The sequence below is a fragment of the Malaclemys terrapin genome, chromosome 2, assembly GCF_027887155.1.
Source record: "Malaclemys terrapin pileata isolate rMalTer1 chromosome 2, rMalTer1.hap1, whole genome shotgun sequence".
Lineage (NCBI taxonomy): Eukaryota > Metazoa > Chordata > Testudines > Emydidae > Malaclemys > Malaclemys terrapin.
The window spans coordinates 6122669-6134462 of NC_071506.1; the positions used below are offsets into that span (position 1 = coordinate 6122669).

The window sequence follows — 11794 nt, forward strand, 5'->3', positions numbered from 1 at the left end:
GCTTCCTGGCTCTCTGCTCTGACTTCTGGTTCCTGACTGCTGTGGCTCCAACCATTAGGTCTGACCACCCACACCCCGGTCCTGACACACTGGGAGGCTAAAGGTTTGTAGCAGGGGCAGGGTGAATTTCCCATGCACAGAACCCCTGCCAAATATACACGGTCTTTAGGAATTCTTTGTCATTATTAAAGGTGTATCAGCCATTACCTGAGACGTTCCCACCCCTACGGGTGAGTGAGGAGTCAGGACCTATACAGTCTCTGGTCTCTGCCAGCTGTAATATTATTAAAAGCAACTGGATGGTTCTGTTAAAAACATAAGAATGGCCATACTGGGTCAGACCAAAGGTCCATCTAGCCCAGTATCCTGTCTGCGGACAGTGGCCAATGCCAGGTGCTCTAGAGGGAATGAACAGAACAGGTAATCATCAAGTGATCCATCCCCTGTCGCCCATTCCCAGTTTCTGGCAAACAGAGGCTAGGGACACCATTCCTGCCCATCCTGGCTAACAGCCATTGACGGACCTATTCTCCATGAATTTATCTAGTTCTTTTTTGAACCTTGTTCTAGTCTCGGCCTTCACAACATCCTGTGGCAAAGAGTTCCACAGGTTGACTGTGCGTTGTGTGAAGAAATACTTCCTTTTGTTTGTTTTAAACCTGCTGCCTATTCATTTCATTTGTTGGCCCTTAGTTCTTGTGTTCTGAGAAGGAGTAAATAACACTTCCCTATTTACTTTCTCCCCACCAGTCATGATTTTATAGACCTCTATCATATGCCCCCATAGTCATCTCTTTTCCAAGCTGAAAAGAGTTACAGGTGATTTTACAAGTTTAACTGAACGTATAGGCCGTTAGATCTTGGAGACATGCTTTGCTGTTAGTTGAGATGCAGGTTTTTTTAGAAACTGACCATACCACTGGAAGTTTGTTCTCCCTGCATGTGAGTCTCTCTGACTGAATCAATTATTAGGCACAAAGCTGCTGGCTATGTGGTATACACACACAAGAGAAATGTCACAGGGTGTCACATCGCACCAACAAGGGGTCCAATTATTGCCACCCCCAGGCTTGCAAAATTATAAGACAGATCTGTAAAATTAGGTTGTGACGTCGCAGTCTATATGGTTTTATAAAAATATGCTAATGAGTGAATATAATGTAACTGGGATATGCCTCATGCAAAAGGTCTCTTGTAAGGTATCATTACCAAGCTTATAATCTACTGAGTGTGATCATCCGATTTGTAGAAATGTACCACTCTTGGATCTAAAACTAGAAATATGAAATATAACTCTGAGGGCCTATTGTCATTATGCAAAGTGTGGGCCATTAATGATGGTTTGGAATCTTGATGACTCCCATTGTCTGCAGATGGCTGTATTTACCTGTGAGTCTTCCTGTATATGTGTGTGCTGGCAAGTGGGCAATGAAGTCTTGCAGTGACATGTGATCATGTCACCTGAACTGGAATCCATCTTTAACCTGGTGTCTTTCCATTGAGAAGGAAGGGGTGGGAACCCAGAGAGGGACAAAGGATTCCCGCCTTATGCAAAAGATATATAAAGGGGTAGAAGAGAACAAAGGGGAGAGGAGCCATCATGAAGAATCCCCTAGCTACCACCTGAGCTGCAACAAGAGCTGTACCAGGGGAAAGAATTGTGCCCAGGCCTGGAAGGTGTCCAGTCTGAGAAAAAGCTTACTGAAGCATCTCTGAGGGTGAGATTATCTGTATTCAGTTTTATTGGACATAGATTTGAGCATTTTATTTTATTTTGCTCCGTGACTTACTTTGTTCTGTCTGTTACTACTTGGAACCACTTAAATCCTACTGTCTGTATTTAATAAAAATCACTTTTTACTTATTAATTAACTCAGAGCAAACAGCTGTGCATATCTCTCTATCAGTGTTATAGAGGGTGAACAATTTATGAGTTTACTCTGTATAAGCTTTATACAGGGTAAAACGGATTTATTTGGGTTTGGACCCCATTGGGAGTTGGGCATCTGAGTGCTAAAGACAGGCACACTTCTGTGAGCTGCTTTCAGGTAAACTTGCAGCTTTGGAGCAAGTCATTCAGACCCTGGGTCTGTGTTGAAGCAGACGGGCGTGTCTGGCTCAGCAAGACAGGATGCTGGAGTCCTGAGCTGGCAGGGAAAGCAGGGGTAGAAGTAGTCTTGGCACATTGGGTGGCAGCTCCCAGGGGGTTTCTGTGATCTAACCCATCACACAGGTAATTACAAGTCAAGAGGGTTTTTAATTGCATTTTTCCTGCCTTCCAGAATTGCCAGACTAGATCAGACCATAGTCCATCCACTTTGTATCCTGTCTCTGATGGAGGCCAGCACCAGGTGTTTCAGGAGCTGGTGCCAGAACCCCACAGTAGGCAGATGTGGGACAAGCTGCTGCCCACATTAGATCTCAACCTCACCTATCAGTCTCCTGACCCAGAGCTGTCACTGCCTTCTGCTTTCTCTTGTCCCCCCCGAGTCACCTTCCTGCTCCTAACCAGGCCAGATTCAACTCTCATTTACAGCACTAGAAGTCCAAAAGTAACATCACGGAAGTCAGTGGAGTTACACTGGTGTAAAACCAGGCTAAGAAAGCTCAGAATCAGGCCCCCTGACCACAGGAAGTAACCTTTCCCTTCCTCTCCATCAGCCATGGCACGGGTTCCCCAGAGCACCCTGGAACCAGCTACTCAACTGCTAGGCTCAGCAAACAGAAGGTGGCTGCATGCATTTAATCAAGCCGAACCTCCCACTGGCTGGAGCAGGTTAGTGGATGAAAGCCAGGAGTAGCACTGATCAGAGAAGGAAGCAATCACGCTGTGGGTTAGTCTGTGCAGAGAGGCAGCAGAAAGCAAAACAGGGGAAATAAACAAACCTCAGCACCCGCCGTGGGCTAGTCTGTGCTGCAGTGAAGGCAGTTGGCTGGGGATTGATACCGGTCGGAATGCAGCCTGATGGGCTGGAATGAAGGTTTAGCCAACACAAGAGGCTTGGTAAATTAATGCAGCCCATTTAATTAGCGGAGTGGGGAGCTCCCTAGGCTGGGCCTTAGGGCCGGTTCTAGTCTTAGCTCTTGGGCCAGTGCCTCCATTTTTCCTTCTGTAAAATGGGGCCAGTAGTAATACTGACCTCCCAGTGAAGTGTTTTGAGATCTGCTGAGCAAGAGCTGGGTATTGTTGTTATTATTATTACCCTGGGAAGCTCTTATTTCCCCTTGTCCCCCTTTTCACTGAACCTGGGTCTCCTGGCAAAGAGGGGTGCACAGCAAAATGTAAAGGCCACAGCTGGAAATCAGAGACAAGAACCAGTGGCCAGATTGTCAGCTGGTGTAGCTCCGTTAACTTCAGTGCACACTGGCTGAGGGTCAGACCGCGAGTTTTCTAATATGCTACAGGCACTGACTGAGGCTTCACATTTAAGCCTGACTTGAGAGAATGTATGCGAAAGAGCAAATTGATCCCCGTCTCTCACAGTTCAAAGGCAGGCTCTATTGGTAGGAGTGTTTTGGTGATTATGGTTACCGGGGATTTCAATCTTGTAGTGTTCAAAACTCAGACTCCCAAATTCATGAAATTACCGTAAAAATCAGAAAGGTTGGGCTATTTTTATTCGCCGTCTGTTCTTTTTTAACCATTAGGGTTTCCACGTTCCAGCTTTTCTCCCCAGTCATGAAGGGCCAGAGTCTTACTTTTTTTTTTTTTTTTTTTAGTGTAAGCTGAGATTCTCGTGTCATCACATGACTCCAGGGGCTGGTGCTTTAAGAAAAAACATCGACCATCACAAGACAAGTGAAGTCTGGCAACACTGATATCTCCAACAGTGTTCAAGAAAACTTTTCTAGTAACCTAGGAGCTTCCAAAGCCAAAGTCAAGCAACCCCACATTGCTGGATGAATAGGACAGGGGTATTATCCAGACCAGTTACGGACCACCGCAGCTACGCAGTGTGCAGAGTGCAGGTGGCTGTAAGTTCGCCTGTACATGACCCTGATCCTGCTGTGGCTCTGTGCAGGCCAGTGCCCCTGAGTCAGCGGCAGCTCCAAGCACCAGCACTCCAAGCGCGTGTGGGGCGGCAGGCCGCGGGGGGCGGTGTGCCGGTCCCTGCAAGGGCGGCAGTCAGGCTGCCTTCGGCGGCATGTCTGCGGGAGGTCCGCCGGTCTCGCGGATTCGGCAGCAATTCGGCGGCAGGTACGCCGAAGCCGCGGGACCGGCGTACCTCCCACACACATGCCGCCGAATCCGCGGGACCGGGGACCTCCCGCAGGCATGCCGCCGAAGGCAGCCTGACTGCCGTGCTTGGGGCGGCAAAAAAGCTAGAGCCGCCCCTGCCCTGAGTAGCCATGCCAGGCTGTAGCAGCCACCCAGGGCTATAAAAGACCATCACGGATCAGCATAGCGCAGTGTCCCAGCCAAGCCCTCTCTTCCCTGGGCTAGCTAGTGCGCAGGTCATGCTGGAGATGTGGATGGAGCTCCTCTCATGGGACTCTCCCAGACTGTTCCTTGGAGACAGGCGCTGGTGGGGGTTAAACTCCTGCCCCAGCATTGGCCTATCCTCCGCCCCATGGAACGAGCAAGGGGTTGACCCCCAGATCCTGCAGCTCTTGGATGATATCTCTCTGGGGCCTCCCTTGATTCTGGGCCTACCTGCCCGGATGTCCACTCCTTACCCGTGCTGACGAGGCATCTCCTGGCTTCTGTAAAGGGGATTCCCTAGTACCAGGGGATTCTGCTGATATATCAACACATCGGGGGGACAACATCCAGGCCCCAGCCCACTCCAGCCCCACAAGAGACCCCCAGACCCACCAGGGGCTCCCTGCCGGTGCTGGGACAGTGGGAAGGGTGCCAAGACCACCCCTTCCACATAGGAATGCCGTGATCCCGGTGCAGGCATCAGGGACACCACGTGGGCTGTTTATTTCTCCGTTCGAACGTAGGTACCAACGTGAAAGTGCCACTTTTCATTAGCCCTCAAGAACCTGGATGATTATTGTGTCCCCGGATGACTTTGATGCAAAGCTGGTTCAGGCTCAGGTTAGCAACACTGCACAATAGCGACTGATGAGAACTCTGCGGATGCAGTCAGTAATCTCACCCATTGATGGAAACCAGGCCCTGGGGTGGCTGGAAATCAAACCAGAATGCCTCCTCCCCATCATTTTAAGATTTACTGCTGAAGAGGTGTTAAAACTGACATAAGTCAGAAACAGTGGATAGACAATTCAATGCTAAAAGGAAGAGGAGTACACACTTAAAAATAACCCCAGCTAATCAATGGGGGCTGGATTCCACGCCACGCTACACCCATAACTTCACTGGCATTAGTCCAGATTTTCACCAATGTAAACAAGATCCGAATGTGGCTTGGTTACTTTTCTAGCAACAGACGTGTACCCCTTCAGCTAATCAGCTCGATATGTGACAAATATACCAGGCCAATTTAGCTACGTCCCTATAATCGCATTAATCCCATCAGTGTCAGAACAGCCAAGGGCACCGTTCAGATTGGAAAGGCAAAAAGAACAGCAAAAATAATAAAGAGCGTGAGTTTGTTTCCTTGATTAAGCCTCTGCTGGTTTGACGCTGCGGGGACACAATTGTAAGAGCAGCATATTCAATCGCTTGTTAATATTTTCCCCGCCCACCAAGGAAACAAAACCAAAAAACATTGCATTAGAAAATAAAGGCCACTCTGAATTTTTTGTTTTTTTTAATGCTGGAACAAGATTTATCTGGCTCCAAAAGGAAGTGCTAGTTGGGGGGGGGGGAAATGGGAAGAACTCGCAGGCTTCCCTGCTCCCAGCTATTAGCAATAATAATAATAATTAATACCAATAAAGCATTTATCCTCTGATGTCCCCCACTTGCGAGCTCCCCGCCGCCACAAAATGAGGGGGTTTCGACAAAGAAGTACAGTGGATGCCCACTTTGAGGCGGCAAGAACAGTGCAGGTGCTGACATGAATTGTGTTGTGATTGGTATGTTGTGCGTTCTGAGTGCGGTTTGAATGGAATGGAATGTTCCCGGCCTGGAGACGGATGACTAGAGCGCTCGACTGTACTCTAAAGGTATTATTATTGTTATTTTTTTTTTTACACATCTCTGTCTCTCCTTCCGACCACCCTTCCTGCAGACGTTGCTTCCAGAAAAAACAACCGACCGGCCGACTTTCTGCCGCATGCAGAGCTAAGAGGGCGCACACTTAAATCTATAGCAGGAGGGCTGGTGGGTTGAGGCTGGGGAAACCTCTAATCTAGGCTGACCTCTGCAGTGAAGGAGGGAGAAAGGCTGGGCAGCTTACGGATAATGCGGTGGGTTTGTCAGCTCAAGCTATAACCCCAATGTTGCCCCTAAAAGGGCACCCGTTCATGCACAAACATCTCTCACTTGAGTTAAGTGGTGCTTTAAATTCCAGCTCTCTGGCCCCTCCAGGCGGTGGGAAGGCCGAAGATCCGGTGTGGTTGACACTCCAGCCAGTAATGCAGTGGTGATGCAGCTCCAGCTGGAGTTAGCACAACTCACCAACTGCTAATCTAGTCCCGCTGGGCAGCTCCAGTGGTTTGCAAGGCTAGGCGGAGAGGCGTCGCTCAAGCGAACCGCTGCAGTGAAGACAAACCCACTGTTTTCTTTATTCCAGTAAAGTTCCTTGTTCAGTGTTAGAAGAAAACAACTGTCTTGTGACTTTACCGGCGCCTTGGGGTGTGGCCAAGTGGTAAATAAAGAAGAGGACAGGTCACTGAGCAATCTGAATCACTTGGTAAGCAGGGCACAAGCAAATAATATGTGTTATACTATGGCTAATGTATACATCTAAGAACAAAGAATGTCGGCCATACTTACAGGACAGGGGACGGGGAAGCAGTGACTCGGAAAAAGCTCTGAGGGTTGTAGTGGATAATTAGCTGAACACGAGTGCCCAGTGTGACGCTGTGGCCTGAAGGCTAATGCCGTCCTGGGCTGCATAAACAGGGGAAGCTCGAGGAGGAGCAGAGAAGTTATTCTACCCCTGAATTTGGCACTGGTGGAACGGCTACTTGAATCCTGTGCCCAGTTTGGGTGGCTGCAATTGAATCATAGAATCATAGAACTGGAAGGGACCTCGAGAGGTCGTCTAGTCCAGTCCCCTGCACTCATGGCAGGACTAAGTATTATCTAGACCAGGGGTCGGCAACCTACGGCACACGTGCCAAACACAGCACGCGACCCGATTCTGAGTGGCACGCAGCTCCCTGCCGCGGTCCCGGCCCCCAGCCCCACTCAGCCCCCCCCTGCCCCCCCGCCCACCGCTCTCCCCTGCGAGGGCAGGAGGCAGAAGCTTGGTTCTGCAGCAGCCAAGCTTCCCCCTCTCCCGCTTCTTCCCCCCAGCATCTTGCTTTCCTTCCCCTCCCCCTCTCCGTCCCTGCGCCAATCAGTTGATGGCCCTAGCAAGGGGTAAGGGGAAGAGCGGCAGCATGCACACAGCTCTGTAGGGGACGCAGCCTGGGGGAAGGGGGTGGAACAGGGCATATCTCTTCCAGCCCCCTGCCATGAGCTGCTCAGGACAGGGGGCTGGGAGCACCCCCACGAGCCGAGCACCCCAGCCCTCTGCCCTGCACCCCCCCATCTCTCTGCCCTGAACCCCCCCCACACCCAGCCTTCTGCCCTGCACCCCCACACACCCCAGCTCTCTGCCCTGAACCCCCACCCCTCTGCCTTGAATCCCCTCACCCCAACACACACCCATCCCTCTGCTCTGCACCCCACAGCCCCATCCCTCTGCCCTGAACCCCCCCACACCCAGCCTTCTGCCCTGCACTCTCCACACACCCCCAGCCCTATGCCCTGAACCCCCCACACCCCAACACACACCCAGACTTCTGCCCTGCACCCCCACAGCCCCGTCCCTCTGCCCTGAACCCCGCCACACACTTAGCCTTCTGCCCTGCACCCCCCATGCCCCCAGCCCTCTGCCCTGAACCCCCCCATACACCCAGCCTTCTGCCCTGCACCCCCACCCCACAGCCCTCTGCCCTGAACTCCCCCACCCCAACACACCCCCAGCCCTCTGCCCTGAACTCCCCCACCCCAACACACACCCAGTCTTCTGTCCTGCACCCCCACAGCCCCAGCCCTCTGCCCTGAACCCCCCCCACACACTCAGCCTTCTGCCCTGCACCCCCCATACCCCCAGTCCTCTGCCCTGACCCTTGAACCCCCCCCCACACCCAGCCTTCTGCCCTGAACCCCCCACACCCCAACACACACCCGGCCTTCTGCCCTGCACCCTCCACAGCCCTCTGCCCTGACCCTTGAACCCCCACACACACCCAGCCTTCTGCCCTGAACCCCCTCCCCCAGCCCTCTGCCCTGACCCCTGAAACATCCCCCCCCAGGTCTGGGGTCCCGGGCGCAGGCCCTGCTCAGCCCGCTGCCGGCCTAGGTGAACAGAGCCACAGGCTGGCAGCGAGCTGAGCAGGCTGGTGGTGTAAGATCAGCATTTTAATTTAATTTTAAATGACGCTTCTTAAATATTTTGAAAACCTTGTTTACTTTACATACAATAGTTTAGTTATATAATATAGACTTATAGAACGAGACCTTCTAAAAACGTTAAAATGTATTACCGGCACGCGAAACCTTAAATTAGAGTGAATAAATGAAGACTCAGCACAACACTTCTGAAAGGTTGCCGACCCCTGATCTAGACCATCCCTGATAGGTGTCTAACCTGCTCTTAAAAATCCCCAATGATGGAGATTCCACAACCTCCCTAGGCAATTTATTCCAGTGCTTAACCACTCTGACAGTTAGGAAGTTTTTCCTGATGTCCATCCTAAGCCGCCCTTGCTGCAATTTAAGCCCATTGCTTCTTGTCCTATCCTGAGAGGTTAAGAAGAACAATTTTCCTCCCTCCTGAAGGAGGATGCTGATAAATTGGAGAGATTCAGAGAAAAGCCACAAGAATGACTAAAGGATTAGAAAGCATGTTTTATAGACAGACTCAAGAGGTTAAGGGGTGACTTGATCACAGTCTATCTGGACTTCCAATGGGAACAAATATTTGATAACTGGCTCTTCAGTCTAGCAGAGGAAGATCTAACTCTATCCAATGGCTGGAACTTGAAGCAGGCCAAATTCAGACTGGAGATAAGGCAGAAACTTTTAACAGTATGTGTAGTTAACCGCTGGAACAATTTACCAAAGATTGTGGTGGAGTCTCTATTACTGACAATTTTTAAATGAAGCCTGGCTGTTTATCTAAGCAGTATGCACTAGGAATTGATTTGGAGCAGTTCTCTGCCCTGTGCTATGCAGGAGGTCAGGCTAGATGACCACAAAGGTCCCGCTGGCCTTGGAATCTGTGAATCACAGGCTAGCCTCATGAATAATTCCCCAGGATGTGGGCAGGTTTGCACAGCCTGTGCAGAAGTTCACGCTGTCCCGCCTTTGCAGCTCTGGAACCTGAGCTAGCTAGATCAGAGCTTACTCCGGATGTCAGCTCAAGCTGTAATCCCGCAGTGTGATTGCAGTCGAGTTGACCAGAAACTGATGTGGTGGGGCCAGCTCTGCTCCAGACTAGAGCACGTTGCTAGTCTTCACAGTAAGGCTCTAGGCAATGCAGATACTGCAAATGCAGCACCTTCTGCCTGTTCTCAGCTGCGCACCTCACTACGCAGCCTCAGTGCTTTCCTTTAGCACCTTGATTTGAGCTGCTCTCCTGTAGCCTAGCACACAGCATCTGTCTTGTAGATGGGTAAACTGAGGCAGGGAGGACATTTCTCCCCAGGGTCACAGAGAGCTAGCGGTGCAACTGGGATTCAAACCAGGAGTGCCAAGCCCAAGTTATTTCCATTGGCCATTCAGCCTCCCTTTACGGTAACTACAGGACCCACACAAACTCACTGTGATAGGCGTTTTTCCTTTTGGTCAACAACTGCCACTGATGCCCTAGGGGAAACATCTCGTGTGGCACCGGGGGCAGCATCTCCGCACATCCCTAGCACATGAAGGGAGCTGAAGCACCCCACCGCAGGTGGCCAGGGGAACTCTTCCCCACAGCTTGCCTCTTGTTTCTCCTGTAGCGGCCAGTGCACTGGGGGGCTACTGAGCTCTGGGGAGCCCAGGGTTCTGGGGGGAGGCCACACTCTTAAAGGTACAGGCTCAAACTCAGCCCTGAGGGGACTCCACTGGAGAATGACGAGCTACTCCTTTTGATGGTCGGTGTGGGTTTTCGGTGCTCTCTCTCCCAGAGTGCACTCGTTTCGGGGTCAGTCTAATTAGCCCTTTTCCCCCCCTCTTCGGATGTTTTGTGCTTGATTCTGATCTCACACAGGGGAATAAACCCCAGTTGACACCAGTGTCAGTGAGAGATGAATTCTGTTCTTTCTATTTAGCTTGCTCTCCCTCCCTCCCTCTTTCTTTCTTTCTGCTCCCCTCTCCTCTCTCAGCAGTATGGGAGCCGGCTGCTCATTGCCCGCCCTGGTTTTCCTTTCTCCCTTTGCCCAGTGTCTCCTCTGCTTGCTAGAGCTGGTTCGGCTCCACCGGTGACAGGGCGAGAAAGAGCCTTTCATCTCCCCTTCTGTTCTGCTCTCCAGCTTGTCATCCTCTCTCCAGCTCGTGCCCCCTTCCGATCAGCCTGTGCACGAGGGCTCCGCGTGTCTAGCTCAGTGCAGAGCACCATGGTGGCCAGTGATAAACAGTGGCAATCATAAAAACTATGCTGCAGAGTCTCCTTTCCCTGTGACCCTCCTGGCCCCGCTCTTCCTGTTTGTCCCTCTCCATGGTCGCAGTGACCCTCTGGCTGGGTCTGTCTGTCTCTCCCACTGTCCCCATTCCCCCGTGTCTGTGCCAGTTCTCTTTCTCCCTCCCTTTGCTTCCGGCTCCCCTCCTTCTTTCCTTGCTGCCTACTCACCTTCCTTTAATTAGCAATACCAGGAAAACAGTTGTCATGGTATTTTCCACCAGCCAGACATTCCCTAGGAAGCCCAGAAGGAACCCCCCCTTCCCAGCCCCCAGAAAGCCAAACAGCTCGGGAGGGAACCAGCGCATTGCAGAAAGCAGAGCTGGAATCAGACAAACTGAATCGAAAGCACCATCCGGGCCCAGCCCAACCTCCTGGCGACTCGGGCTTTGGGCGTGGGGTTTGTGTGTGGAGTGAGACACTAGTCGCTCTTTACATCGTGGGCCGAATTCATCGCTGGTGTAACTCCAGTGTTCGGCGGGACACAGCCGGATGGAGCTAGGGGTGTGTGTGTGTGTGTGTGTGTGTGCGTGCGTGCGGTGGAAGATGGGGGAGAAGCGTTGCACAGGGGCCGGTGTCCAGGTAGGTGTGCAAAGTGTGTACTCTGTTGCGGCAGTTGTGCAAGCAGTTCCCCAAGTGACGTGCACACCCCTGGTGACTGGGCATGCAAAGCAAGACCCTTGAAAACTGGGTTCGTAATCTGATGCACTCACCTAACTCACTACATGGGACATGGGCTGGATAGAACACCTAAGCCTGTCCTCTAGGGAACGACCCGGTGCTGCCCATGCGGGATTGTCCTTTTCCTTCTCTAACGTCTACGACTCCATGAAATCCTTGAGACTAGATGCTTATCAGCCACGGAGCTTTAAGACAGGATCCCTGGGATATCGGTCCTGTGGCCGGAGGGACCCACAGGGCAGCAGGTGATTCGGACAGCTGGATACCTGCTACTAGGGGACCAAGGGAGGAAGAGAAGCACCCTAGGTCCATGGCATGTCACATAACAACATGCCAGCAGAGGAGGATGCATCAGGCACCAGCTGGGAGTTGTGTGGCTTGAT

The 11794-nt window shown here is 51.6% G+C and overlaps 1 long non-coding RNA gene across 3 annotated transcripts in view; it reads right to left on the bottom strand.

The window, feature by feature from the left end:
* Positions 1 to 11794, bottom strand: part of LOC128831852 (uncharacterized) — a 59494-nt gene that overhangs the window by 29435 nt on the left and 18265 nt on the right. The window lies entirely within an intron of this gene.